Raw genomic sequence first — 15623 nt, forward strand, 5'->3', positions numbered from 1 at the left:
AAAACTTAACTTTTCTGGCTTATGAAAAGGCCTAGTATAATACAGAGCATACCTATGTTTAGAAGAGGTTCGTAGGTCATCCAGCAACAAATATGAGATGAGCATGTCAGAAAAAAGACTCTGTCCCTGGTGCAGAATTACTTCTGCAAGGCCACCCGGTCCAGAACTGCTCTATAAAACCCCAGAAGGTATCACTTATCAGCTAAAGGGCAGACTGCAAAATAGTGGCTGATATGTAGGGGAACAGGTGTAGAATAAGTAGAGAAATAAAATGTAATAAAAAGAAACCCATACTTGCAAGAAAAGTTGTCCTTCTGCTGAAAGTTACTGACCCCAAAACTGCTTTTTCCATCTGTCTGGCCTTAGTTTGGACTTCAGGTGTGATCAAATGATATGAACATCACATCACCTTTTGTTCCAGGTCTTTAAAGATCACTGACCACAGGGAAAAAACAAAAAACAACAACAAAAAAAAAAAACCACAAAATTTCTTATCTGCTTACAAAGCCAGCTGTGCTACACTGTCGAAAATCTTTGTTTCTTTTTTTCTTGCACAAAGCTAGAACTTTGCATGTAAAGTTCTTCTGTGAGAGAATTATACTGCTTCCAACTTGAGGTGTCTTAAGCAGTACCTACAATCCAAAGTCAAAATAATGAAAAACAAACAAGTCTGTTTTGTTCTGCCAGCATTGTGGTTTACATGAAAACATGAATTTTGAGGAGGAATTTGTCAGCCCTTCTGACACAGGCTATCCTAAATTTTCACTTGGAGATTGTAAGTCCAGAAAGAGATGGTTACAGTCATTTAGACTTACTACCTGTATAGCAATGGCCTTCATCTTCCTGAATGAACTATCATTTGAACAAGATTATATACATAATTTGAGCTCTAGAATTAAGTTTTTAAGAATTCACTTTATTGTTGGTCTGTTGATCTGTAGTTCTGCAGTGCAGTAAATTTGATACTGCTGTTGGTAGTAAGAAGCTATGGATGTTGTATGAGCCCTGCTAGCCTTATTGTGGCTGCCCTTCTTTGGGCTTACCTAGAGATGTTTGAGCTCATTTGTCTAAGAAGAAGTTGAATTTTACCTCACTTGTTTAGCTTTAGGCTAACTCTGTGCAGTTGTGTGGTGCAGCACTATGATAATGTTGTTGCATCTCTGTAAGTAATAGATAGTCATAATAATCTGTTTTGTGCAGAGTGAACTACCTCTGAACCCAAAATAAAAATGTGGACTAGAGGAGAACAGGCAAAGGATGATAGTAAAGATCTTGAATATACAGCCTAAGGATGATAGCAGAGTCTATAAACAAATTGCCGGTGTTTTCAAGATATGAAAATTGGATAAAAGCAGTTTCAGGGCAAAACAAAAGGAAAAGCAAATATCTAGAATACATGATACGTATTCTTTATACCGTAGTACCTGACTATAAGACGTGGAGTTGTAGACTAACAAAGATCAAGTTACACATATGTGAGAAATGAGCAGAACCAATGCCATGCAGACCTTGAAGTGGGGAGGAGGAGGAAACACAGCCATCAGATTCCTGTTGGTGAAGAAGGCAGGATGCTGGCCTCTGATCCTAGCTCCCCCATCTTTTCCTCTTGCCAGCAAGCATCACTGCTGACTTTAGGATCTGGAAGGGCAGGGGAAAGGGGTACGTAACACTGGTGGAGCAGGATAGACATTTGAGATGTGTGGATAACAAATTTAAATGTACTATTAATGAGGCTTTTTCTGTAATATAATTTAGACAATAAGCATGAGTATTCTTGTCAGTAGAGGAGTAAGTCTTTGATTAGACATGTTAGACTTCAGACTAGTAATGCTGTAAAAAATATTTCTTTAACTCACATAAACTGCACAAGATGCAGATTCTATTATTAATTATCCTCACTTAGAAACCTGCATTTTACCAACTGACTGTATTTGTCTAGATTAACTTCTGTCTAAGAAATTACCACCACCTCTGAATTTGTTGTGACTGAATTCTGGCATGTTGATCTTTATCTGAGAGAGCATACATCCCTCAGTTATCCAATTAATATTCCACAAACAAGTTATTTAGTGATAAGTCAGTTTTTAACTTCTTCTTTGAACAGATGGAATAGACTCTGATTTGTCAGAGGTTTTTGATAACAAAATGTGACTTCTAATCTTATTCTTGTGTTTCTTTACTTTTTCAATTTTACAGGATCTTTTGAAATTAAATGTAACAGAGCTAGACAGACTATGTCAGTACTGGTTATTCCATTGGCAAGCAGGATAACTTTTTTTTATTCTTACCTGGTGTCCCTTGTATATTCAGCATTTTATTTGCTCTTTGTGACACAATCTGACACTAGAAATTAATGTTTGGCTGATGATTTCATTAGCTGTACTGAAGGCAGCCCTACCCACCAGGAACTGAGTAAAATGTGAAAATATTTTCTGACTGTAAAATAAACTATAAAAACTGTGTTGAATTGTCTTGTCCTCTGCTGACAATAAGATTCCTTCTGTGTTTTTGTTTCCTATACTCTTTTTCTAAATTATTTGTTTCTGGTGTATTTTCATTGTTATTTATTTTCCCCCTTTTTAATGTCTGTTTATGTTTAAGAATGTTGGGATTTCATTTTACTTGTATTAACCTGATCTCTCTAGTACCCTCTCTAGTACAGAGTATATCCTGTTTATTTCAATATCCAGATATCTAATATTTTTTTTCTCTCTCCATTTGCCATGTTGCCTCAGTAATCTTATTCTCAGAATAAATTATGTATAGTACACAAGTCAGCACTTGTTCTTCCCTTCATTCTTCCTGTTCACATCAATTAATATCATTCAGTTGACTCATCCCTGTCAGATCCAAGGTTCACTGCAGATAAGACTCTTGAAGATTTCACTGTAATTTTAATAAAATGCTTATTCTAGTACCAGGAATGTTATGATGTCAACTGTGTTGCACAAAGAAATAGTGCAAATACCTAGTGTGACTGGGAGCACAAAGTGCCTTTTACTTCACATGGAGTCAATGAAAACATATTTTAGACACTAACTCAAAAATGAAAAAAAGAAATAAATGACAACCTGTCTTTTTCTGGCAGGCATACACTGGGATTCACACAACACAAATGCCTTAGTATATTTTGGAGAAGATCCACTTTTATAATTAGAAAACACTGAAATCTCAAAAATATGTTTGTAGGCATTCTGCTATTTTAACTCAAAAATAAGTTGGTTTCTAAATATGTTAGCTTTATGTATATTACAAGCCTTTTCCTATTGGAAACCCTCATGATTCATAGATCAAATTGTTTTGATTATATATCTTTGAGCAAATACTGAGCTGTCATTTTGCCAGTGAAATTAAAACAATGTCTCAAAGAGATTTTTCCCTTGTCATGTATCCCAGCAAACTGTCTAGATTTTTCACTTAATCCACAAATATTATCACCTTTCTCTTGTGCATGGTAATGGATTGACCTAATGGGTTGAATAGTTGACATAATTGATCTTCACAGTTCATTTTACTTGCTGGCTTTGGCACATTTTTTCAGGGTGAATCAAATAGTTATCTAGTGGCAAATATTGCTAATAAAAGCATGCTAATAATATTACAGCATTGAAATGCTGGTAACTAAAATGTAGTCTTTCCTATTTGGCAGAGACCTCTCAACTTGTGTTCTTTCAGTAGCTGAGACCTCTCAGCTTGTTGTTCGGTGGATGACTCTTGGGTTTGCCGAGGCAGAGACATCAGGCGCTGGCAGTGAGGAGCAGGGAAGGAGCTGTGCTTTCCTCCAGGCACTTGTGAGACAAAGGCAGTTCAGAGAGATCCATGCAGTAGAGGAGGCTCCAGAGGACCGTGTATAATGCACGATGCACAAAGGGCATGTGCTTGTCAGGCGCCTTTATTATGAGCTTGAATGCCACACGGGAGGAGGTGGGCAAGGTGCTTTTGTTAATCCAAGATAAGAAGCGGATAAGAACACAAGGTTTGTTATCGCCTGCTCACTTGGAAGTTGTTAGATTGTACTGAAAAATAATTCACCTTTCTGTATTCTGGTTTCTTAAAGCTACCTTTCAAAAAAATTTCTCTAACGGGAGACCTATTATGTTAAATAAAAGTCAATTTACAGAATAGAGTTTATGTGCATTATAAATGGAAATAGTGCATTATCAGCTCGTATTGTGCCATGGCTGTGACTCACCTTTGTAGGAGCTATGCCTTAAACTAATCTATTTGCCTGTTTTATAAGGGTTTTTTCTTCAGTACTTACTGGAAGAGCAGGGAAAATAAAGTTGAAAAGCTGCTTGGATGTCTCAGACGTAATGAGGCAGGATGCTGTGTTTCAAGATCTTGAAAAAGCTCATATGAATGTTAGAGGTATGTTTACTTAAGAGAAACTCAGCTAGCCATCACATATGTGTTTACCAAAAAAAGTTTTGCACAGAAAACACAAAATGTAGACACTATTTATAGACAAAATAAAAGAATGCAGCTGTAACTCCATGCATTAAGTTATAAAAGTCAGAGTTCTTTCAGGGAAATGAATCCTGTAAAATGTAAGAATTTTACAAACAGCTAAATCTCTCATGCTCAGCCGGAATAAAGTTTAAAAACTCTAAACATATTAGTGTTGCCTCTTGCATATTATTAAAAAAAAAAAATAAAAAGGGCAGCCACCTGAGATACTTAATGTAAATCTAGAGCACATAATATTCTTTAACACCTTGTATCTTTCACTTCACCATAGCTATGAAGTTATATGTACATTGTATTTATAAATAAAAGAACTAATTCCCTTTCAGCTTCAAGTATGTAACCCAGTGACCCACATCAAAGAAGCAAATGGGAAAAGGTTACATGTGTGTTTTCAGAGGCTGGGCTTATCAACATTGTTACTCATGGGGCACTGCTTAGGGTGGGAGCATGGGTAATATTCTTGTCTGCACACTCAAAGTCTGTTAATAAGGATTAATGTGAGGCTTAGTAATAGAATTTTAAATATTTACAATACACCTATGTACACAGTATCACTTTGAGGTTAAATTCCCAGCTCAATGCTTCTGTCTGCTCCTAGTGACTTTTTAGCAGACTATCTTAACAATTAGCAAATAAATGAAAAGTATAATGAATGTAATTTTGCATAAATACATACTCATAATACAGAGATTTTTCATATCTGTCTGTATCTGTGTTACAAGAAATGTTTATGGTAAGAATCTGTCCAGTTTGACTGCAAATTATGGGCTACTGTCATCCAGTCCTTTGAAAATGAATGCTTCAACAGTGAAATATTTATGTTGGTACAGACAAACCTTAGTCAATATGTGCCTATATACCATCATAGAAACATATACCTGAGAGAGACTTCCGGAGGTAAACCTGTTTTTCTTCCTCAAAGATCAATTTTATTAATGCTATTTTATTGACAAAGGTTTGATCAACTTACTAAAAAGCTCATTAATCTGATTACTTAACATTCTAACTGCTTAAAACATGGCTGCAGGTGAGCAAGTGAAGTGACCCATTATTTTTTTCTATATCTGGCACAGACATAAAGATTATTCCCTTTCAGTAATATATCTAACATACCTAATGTGTAAGGTCACATCACTTTTCCCTGTTTTCCTTTCTTCCCACCTTTGTCTAGAGGAAGAAACCCTGGTTGTTTCAGAACTGCCTTGCAGATCACCCTCTTGATGCCTCTGGTGCTCCTATGTGCTGCCCCTTGGTGTTTGCCCTGGTGGCATGTCCTGTTACTGAAGCAAAGTGCAAGAGGCTGGGTGCAGTGTCCTGCTGAGGTCTTGCCAGCACTTAGCAGACCAGGAGGATTGCTTCATCTATTTTTCAGGATGCACTTTTATTTATACATCCCATAGTGATGTCTACCTGTCTCGTGAAAGCATGACATTGCCAGTTCTGCTTGAGCATGTAATACTCCATCTCCCCAAGGACCTTTCCTGAAGGAGTGCTGTCTACTTGGTTGTTCTCTGCTTGGTACATCTGCAGTTGATTGCTCCTAACTATAGAAACTTGTACCTGTCCCTCCTGAATCACCCCTGGACCATTTCTCTGCTTTGTTGAGATCTCTTTGCTTGCTAGTCTTAACTTTCAGAATAGTTCTTTGTGTTTTCTCTAATTTTACACTGAAGCCTACTCTCTCTCCTTTCATTAATTAAAGACTGAACGGAGCTGCATGAAAGACAAGGTCCTGTGGGGAGTCATTTGGTATTTGCTTCCATTTTGACAGAGAACATTTGACAAGTGTTCTGGGAGGTACTATCCAACCACTATTGCACCCAGTTTATAGTAATTTAATCTAGATCATGTTTCCCTAGCTTAAAAGATTGTAATGTGAAATAATGTCATGTTTTACAGACAAGATACATGATGCCTATTGCTTCTCCCTAACCACATAGTTTGATACCATGTTGCTGAAGGAAATGAGGCAATTTCAACATGATTTGTTCTTTACAAATCTCTGTTGGCTCATTTTGCTTTGCCTCCCAACTTTCAAATAATTTATAACCTCTTCATTGCACTAAGCAGGCCTCCTCATCCCTTTTAAGATGAATTAATTATGTATTTGTAAGAGATGTGATAGTCCAGCTTATTTTTATTATATCTGACAATGATTTTCCTTAAGACGAATATAGCACGTGTTTTAAGCTTCATGGTTCCTACAGGAGGAAGACAGATACTTTAAGTTCAGATGGTTGTTTAAGTTCAGTTTATTGTTTATGTATATTTCATTAATATCCAGGCCTAAAATTAAATTTTGATAGTGTGACTGGTCTGAAACATGTGAAGTCTGAATGCTTGGAGTTAGTCATTTGCCGTAGAAGAAAACACCGCAGGAAAAATGTCAGTGTTGTGCCTGTGCAGTGTTATATTGTGACTAGGCATTGTTTGTATAGGAATGTTAGGAATAATTCTGGATCAAGAATAATTGCAAGTTGTGTTGAGCTTTTTGTTGCATTAGTTAAGAGGCCCATAATTTTCTTGTCTCTTGAAGACTGAGGCTTCAGATTCGAGTCCAGTTTCTCATTTGCATATGATATTACATTTCTTTCTTTTAGTCTAATAGTGGAATATGTTTAATTTATATATCATCTCCAAAACTACTAAATGTTTTAAGTAAACAAGGCAGAAAATGAAATCTTATGTATCAGTGGAGAGCTACTGAAGTAGGAAAGAAGAAAGGTTTCACTTCTCCTATGTAATGCTGTTTTCTGTTACTGCAGTAGAAACCTAAAAATAATTAAGAACTCACACTTTTATAGAATAAAATAAATAAAATACTTTCCCTTGGTATTTCTCTGCCATGCAAAACTGAAAGCTGGGGTCAATTAGTGCTATCAAGGTTAGAGTTGGCTTAACAAGACACATCAGCTATGCAGATTGGGAGAACAGAGGAATCCGAATAATTTAATCTGTGACTCCACTGTAAAATGCCCAGGGGCAAGAAGCATGGCCCATGAGGAATATGCTTAGGAGGTCCATTCACAAATATAGTTTGCTGCTGTAGTTGGACACCAGGCACTTGATGAGAATGCTGAATAGGCACCTGAGCACACGTTACATGTTAAGTCAGCAGTATCTTGTGAACTTCATTTCTGGAAACTTTATTGTACTTAGTAATATGATGTGTTAGTAATTAAAATATCTGAGCCTTGAAATGCAAAACCAAAATTCTGAAAATTTTCAAAGAGATCTGTAATCTTACTGTTCAGTTTTGGCACAGAGGGTTTCCATGACAAATGTATTGAAAAAGAAGCAGCACTTCTCTGTGTTGTGTCACAATATGAACATCTGCTTGAAGAAAAATAATTTAAGCCCTACAGATCGTCTTGTGGGTATAAACCCCTAAAGTGACGAGCTTAGTAGACATATAGACAGAATTATCTATTAAGGTCAAATGAGAACTCTCTAATATCCACTATCAGGAACTAAATGCTGACTCCTCCAGTTTGTTTTTATGAGCGTTTTCATTCCAGCTTGAATCTGTACATTTATATAATCCTTAAATGATATAATTTCAATCTTCAGTGACAATTCACATGTGGGATGACTTTAAGATATTCACAAGAAATGAAACACAGTTCAATTGAACTAAGGAAATTCTAGCTAAATCTTTCCTCTAAGTATTTCTTATTGACTTTAAGTGTTCAGATAACTGACCATTAAGAAACGCTAGGGTCAGAGACTAGTATTATTGGATATCTTAATTTCCTGAAGCAGTAAGTGGAACCAAACTGGATGAATTGAGTAAGGAAAACTAGAACAATCAAGCTTCCCAGCTTCACAAAAACTGCCTTCAGTTTCTGTAGTTTATGTCCTGTTTGCTGAATACTATGTTTTTGAGCAAGTGGTCTGTTTGCTGAGGCAGACTGGTAGTTTCCCAGACATGACTGACACTTTGAGGGAGCCAATGAAATACTGGTATTTAAGGGTGGGCATCCTATCTAAAGATTCTCTCACCCTTAAACTCTGCCTTTAAGATAAGCTAGAGTGCAAAATACACAGCCAGGTTGTTTATCTGCGTGACACAGGTAGCCTTACAGATGAAGTTTCTTGTTGTGGTCTTTATAACTGGTATCATGTAAGCAGCTTAAGGCTTTTTTTTTTTTTTGCCTATGTAAGTCACCATATTGTAGAAAGGATTATAAATCTTACTTTGTGTCACTATTGCTGTATAGAAAGGCTTTTGTACAGAATCAGTCAAAACTAAAACCTATTATAAGCTGTTAACTCAGTAAACAGATATGTATTGGAAACTACATAACAAGTCATTTGTTATGACAAAAAGCAGTAATGGCAATTACAGGAGAACCCAGTTCATTTAATTAGTAACTTGCAGGTTATGCAATTTGTCCTGAGATCTTATATTTAAAACATTAACTACTTATTCTACAAGCCCTCTTTTCAAACAGTCAGGAACAACTGCTTGCACTTTAAAATGTAGTTGTGTTATGTCCTCTTACCAAAATAGTTGTAAAGCAGCGAGTACAGAGTTCTCCTGTAGAGGTACAGGTGAGTGCTGATCTGTTCTTCCAGCAGGTATCTTGTGTAAGAAGGATATGTCTAGGAGGTGCTGAGTTTTTTTGTTTGTTTGTTTTGTGTGGAAAGAGTTAAGATTCTCCAGATCAAGGGTGCCCAAGTCATTTTCACTGGGGCCCACATCAGCATCATGGTTGCCTTCAAAAGGCTGAATGTAGTTTTAGGACTGAATAAATGACATTATATGAATGTATACATTACTGCTCTAGATTATATGTGTTCCTCAAAGTGAGGTAAAGGAGCACTTCTGGGAACCCCTGAGTGAGAGAGGCCTCTTCTTTGTGATTAAGGGTCTACACCATGTGGGTCATCGTTCTTGTGTGGTCGTGCAGTAATTACATGCCCAATCAGTACATCAAGCCTGCAGCTTATTAAATGTTATTGGAATGCTGAATAATTTTGGATAAACCCTGTTTCTAGATGGGTTTCTGCTAAACAGTTCTGGTTAGAATAAAGTCTGTTTGGAGCTTATCACCTGCCTGAATTGGTTTCTAGAATTCCTCTGTGACACTCTCCAAGGAGAAGGACATGTTTTCCTGTGGAGGTTTGCTTGCATGGAGTCGTGCTATGTCATTGAAATGCCTCGATTGCCTTGTTGTGACAGTGTCCCCCATTTTCTCTGAGCCTTTCATCCAGTTTATTTGCCAGGCTCTTCACAACTTCAATATACGTTTCTTTTCTAGTTTTCATATTTCTGTGAACTCTTTCAACAAAGCTCCAGTCATTCAGAGTCCCTGTGTCCAGACCCACCTCTGTGCTCTCCTTCACGCCTGCTACTTCTTCCTGGGCTCCATTTGTTCTTCTAATTTATAGCCTGAGTTCAGAGAGATTATAAATCTCAGCTTCTGGAAACATATAAATCACACCGTCCTATTGCAAGGAAAAATGAAATAGCACTTTTTGCAGCTTTCTAGACTTCTGATTTTCTCACTCAGCCACAGGATGTCTACCTAGCTAGTTATTCCCCAGATTTGTAATCTGCCTTGAAAAATAGATTTTGCCACAAATTGTTTATCACTCAACTGAACTGTCCACATGAAAAGACCTGTTGCTCCACTGTAAAATATTTTTAGAGCTCCAGAGTAAAAAAGCCATAGTTCTTATCATTTCCACCGTTGTTTTTTTTTTTATTCTTTGTAATTTGCTTGCCATTGATATAGTTGATATCAGCAATAACACAAAGGAAAAAAGCCATTAATGTCCTCTGCAACTCAAAGCCTTCATCTTTCGTTTTATGAATTATAGTACAGGAAATAAGACAGTGCACTGTAAAATAGTACTCTGGAAATGCTGTTTGTATGGTTGATGGAAAAAAAACCAAACTTCTTTCTAGCATGGACTCTGCATAGATTGGTTTTCAAGTGTACAGTAAGATGTACAGTGTGGTGTTGGTGGGATTTTTTTTTTTTAATGAGATAATTATAATAGGTTTTTTTTTCCTACTCTACAGACCTCAAGTGAAACACATACTGAAACCATTCTAGTCTTTGGTTGCTTCTAGAAAGAAATATATTTTGTGAGCTTATATGTAAGTAGCAAGTCTACAGAAAGATTAGTGTGAAAATTTAGTAAACAAAATATTTTCTTGTTACAAAAATTGAGCTAATTAGTTTTGCGCACAAAAGGAACTCAGAATAATTTCTTCTGAACCAGCAAGCAAATATGCAGATGCAAATGGCAGCAAATATTGCAGCTGAAATTTTATTTAAGAGGGGAAAAAATGCCTGTCTTGATTTGGGTGAGTGGTTTTGTTTATAGTAACACTAAAACAAAATGTCTCAAAAATCGGACTTAGGCATTTATGTATGTGATGATAAAAGAAAGTGTGTATGTGAGAGAGAGAAAAACTGTGACTGAGAAATCCTACTTTCCTTGGCTTAACTTGTAAACAAGGTTTGTACACTGTTTCTCATGTATAGGAGGCTCTACTTTTTTTTGAGAAATATATGTTTTCCTGTTATCCAGTAAGAAACTATTAATCAGTTTTCCTGACGTTTCTAATATTTAGCAACTCAAATAGCCATGATAATGCAGTTTTTTCTGCCACACTTTCTGAGCAAGTAATGTTTCAAGTCTTTTTCAATGGCAAGTAATGTTGGGGTTTTGAGTTACTTACTCAGTGCAAACACCTTTGCTCTCCTTGGCTGGCACCCTTAACTCACATTCAAATTAATTGTAAGTCCAGCATGCCTCTGTAGTTTGCATAATACAGGGAAGAACCTAAGCATGTGAAAATTTGCAGTTAACCTAAATAATGCAGATTTATCTGGGTTCAAGGGCTGCTGCTGCTGCTATGTCAACTGTGATCAGACAAGGGTTATTTGACAAAAGTGTAATGGAACAGTGGGATGGTGCTCAGTGGATATGGCATCTTGTCTTTCCTTTAGTCCAGCAGGCTCTCAAAATGTGTGTTAGATCAAGAAATACTGATAGGTCTTATTTGTCTTTGTTGTTAAGACTACCTATAACTTACGTTTTCCCCTATATTTGTGTTACATTATCATTATTATTCTGCCTTTAAAAAGTGAAGGAGAATCCTAATTCATATGAAACATATTCTGAAAGGAGGAGAGACAGTAATCCTATTTCCTACCAAACTGATGGTGAAATATAACAACTAATAATGCTGTTCTGGGAGGCAGCATTGTCAAGAGAGTCATTTTACTTTCTGATACTTTAAAAGCACTTTTTCAAAGCTGTTCCTACTGATGTGCTTATAAAAGCAAAACAAATACAAGAAAAAACACTTTCAAGCAGCTAGGAAAGGCAGACCTGCAAACAAACTGGGTCCAAAAACAGTGTTCAGTGCTTCAGTAAGTCAGTGTTTTGATATACGGCTTTCTGTATATGCTTTTACATAAGCATGTTACTGTGTGTAGGCAGAACTTCTAAATGACGTAGTGGGACAGATGTAAGACAGGATCTATGGCCATAACATTTAGAAGATTTCCCTTAAAAATTAATTTCCTTTAATACTGAGAATGTTCAGGTATTCTGCCTGATGTTGCCATTCACCTTGTGTTATTATTTGCACATCTGCAAAACTGGGAATAAACAAAGTATTTGTATACTAAAAAAAAAGTTGTCACAGTTATTCTTGTGTAAAATATCATAATCATTTTTCCAACTTGTGCTAATTCTAGTAATTTTCAATGTATTAATTTAAACATTATTTTTACTATTATAAAAAATTCTTTAAAACATGGAGGTAGAAGTTATTGTGAGGATATGATTTCACCTTCATTTGAAAGGTCACATACATGAACAATTGTAGAGATTTGATATTCTTAAAACTGATACTACATGTTTTTCACATTATAGTAGTATTTTCATGTCATAGATAGTAGTTCACTTTGTGCTTTCTAAATTTCTTCATATTGTCACTGCTTTAGCAATCCTTTCTAAATTTGTGAAAATTAAAGACATACAACTGTTAGAAAACAGTATCAGAAGTTAGTAAAAGAAAAATGAGAGCTGAATGAGACAGCCCTTTTGACTCACTGTTCTGATTTCCCATTTCCACAAGCTTAAGACTTGAGTGGTTGTTTCATGCTCTAACCCTGTCTACTACACCTCATTTTCTTTTATATTTTGAACTCCTCAGTGCACATCTTGACAAATATCTGCAATACTGTTCTCATTTGGCTCCCTGTACACCCAAAATAGGTGGTTTTAGGCCACTTGAATTCTTTAAGCTACTGTTTTTTAATATTTTTTCTGTGAATAACCTCCTTTTTCCATCAGACAACAACAGAGTAAATCATACAATGTGTTGATAGGGCTGTACTACAAAAGCAGACGTTTTCTTCTCTGAAACAACTTTTTTTTTCTACTTTCTAAAAGTGTCATCTATGATATTTAAGTGAGCAGGTGGACTAAAAGTGTTGGAACAGGAAAGCTATGATAGATTTGAGAGAACGGCTTACATAGTAATGGCACCTATTACATTGCCGCTTGTTTTCTTTAAAAAAAGATAAAAGCAAAACCACCCCCTGCCCCCATACACATACCCTCCCCAACCCCACATGTAGCAAGGTTAGTAGAATCACTAGAACCAAACTGCACTTTGCTGTTTTCAGCAGTAGCAGCCAGCACTCTCTTTTATTTTTCTTTTCCTCCTGTTTCCCCACTTCCATCAACCTGACTTTCTGTGATGGTGTTTTCCTAAGATAGGTGGTTGGTCTGCTTTCAAATTTGAAAGATTTATTAAGGACTACTTCAGAACTTTGTATAGAACATCTTGTGAAGTACAGCCTATCCAACCCAAAAGAAATGTTCAGCAGCACTGAAAGTTAAAAGAAATCTTGTTTCCTAATACATACTGGTCATAATTTTTAAACTCATCTAGAAGATGAAAGTCTTGTTTAGAGTGCAAATGGAAACAAAGGTGAAACAGCACTTGATGACATTATTCAGCTCAGTGGTAGGTAAGCATTTGAAATGCAGTGCAATGGAACTTTGGCTTTTGAAATATAGAAAGTGTAAAGTAAAATTATAATAGAATCATAGAATTGTTTTGGTTGGAAGATACCCTCGGGATCATCAAGTCCAACCATAACCTAACTGTAGTACTAAACCATGTCCCTTAGAACCTCATCTAAACACCCTTTAAACACCTCCAGGGATGGCAACTCCACCACTTCTCTGGGCAGCCTGTTCCAATGCCTGACAATCCTTTCTGTGACGAATTTTTTTCTAATATCCAATCTAAGCCTCTCCTGGCACAACTTAAGGCCATGTCTTCTTGTCCTATCACTTGCTACTTGGGAGAAGAGACCAACATCCTCCATGCTAAAACCTCCTTTCAGGTGATTGTAGAGATCGATAAGGTTCCTCTGAGTCTCCTTTTCTCCAGGCTAAACAGCCCCAGTTCCCTCAACAGGGATATACTAAAGAAAACAATTTCTGATGATTCTGACAGTGGTCTGGATACTGTGCTAATAGATCAGGATTTTGCTAAATCTGCTGGAACTGTAAAGGCTTAATGTCTATCTAAGAGTTTGCTAAGATTTTGAGGTATGAAATGTGGTATAAGCTTCATATGTCAGACATAATAATTTCTCATCTTGATTAACATGATTCCCATTTTCAAAATCTGTTAAAATGTTTTCTCTCGGAGCTTTAGTGGTTTGTAATGCTTCCACCAGACATATTAGGTAGGGAGCCATCCATCTCATGTCTGGTCACTTTATTAATCTAAAACTTGTTGCCCATTTTTTTTAATCTAATTTAAACCCGTCCTCCTTGCTTTCAAAGATGGCCGAGGTATTACTTCATAACTACATTTCTGATGGCAGTTTGATCTTATGCTTCTTTCTACTTCTTATGAATCTTTTTAAACTGTAGTTACTATACATCTGTGGAAACTTAAACATTGCAGCATTCTCTCACTGTCATGATCATGCATCTTCAAAATACTTTTCCTTCTTTTGCTTTTTATAGCTTCTACTTCTAAACAGCATCCTGTGATTCTGTATTGAATGAATATTATAAAAACCATGTGCAATTCTGCATAATTGCTGCTAGATGTTATTCAGGAAGTCTTCACTCTTTTAAAAGTAGTCGAAGAAATATTTTAGGTTGTTGTCACCTTTACGCTATTACAAAGACATAAAATGCACATAAAAAGTAATACGATTTAACTTTCCTGTTGGTGTACGTAAGTACCCACAAAAGCTTTCGGTTCAGGAAGAAAAGGAAATAGACGAAAGAGAGAAATACAAGTAAACTCCATTTAAATATTTTAGAAAGGTCACATTTAGTAGTGGCTATATTGTGAAAGGGAAAATGAGAGTATGATGCAAACATAGGTCTTTACGAGATTTTCCCACAAACAACCCTGATGTGAAAGAACTGATGGTGTTACCAGCCATAAGAGATCCGATATATTATTACTTGCTCTTCTACTTCTTACTGAGCTTTTAATTGGGCATTAAGTTCCTTTAGCCATATCAGAATTTGCCTAGATCATTGGCTTGATAAGACATAAGAGGCCAAATATGTCCCTTATGCAGCTCCATTGACTTCCATGAGATCACAGCAGGGAACAATTACTTTTATTAAAATGGTATTAGTGCTGGATACTGAGGGATGTATGTGTGTTGACACAGCATTAAAGCTTAAAAAGATGAGTTTTATATATAGAAAATGAGGATGTATTTTGAGAATGTTCCTTATGGAAATTATTTGTATATTTATTTATTTATTTTTCTCAAGGTTTAAATTTTGTTGAGACCAGAATCCTTTCTTAGCAGGGTGTGTTTGTACTGCAAACAGAAGCAGTTAGGCTGAACAGAGTCTCTGTAAACAGTCCTGCCAATGGAAGAGCACTCCTTAAGCTAATCAAGTCAGAATTCTTGATAGTGTAAACAGTTTAAATAGGAAATGAAATTTATTTTACAAAATGCAAGCTAGTGGATTTTCATGTGGACTTAATATGGACAGAGGGTTGTCTGTCTACGACCTGTCTTTTAAACCAAATGCTGAAGGTACTGAACTTAAAAGGTTGACTTTACCATGCATCACAAAAAGCAACCCATTTTCTCTCTTGATATCTAAATATTGGGATAATTTGC

Source organism: Columba livia, chromosome 4 (assembly GCF_036013475.1).
Source record: "Columba livia isolate bColLiv1 breed racing homer chromosome 4, bColLiv1.pat.W.v2, whole genome shotgun sequence".
In the NCBI taxonomy this organism is placed as follows: domain Eukaryota; kingdom Metazoa; phylum Chordata; class Aves; order Columbiformes; family Columbidae; genus Columba; species Columba livia.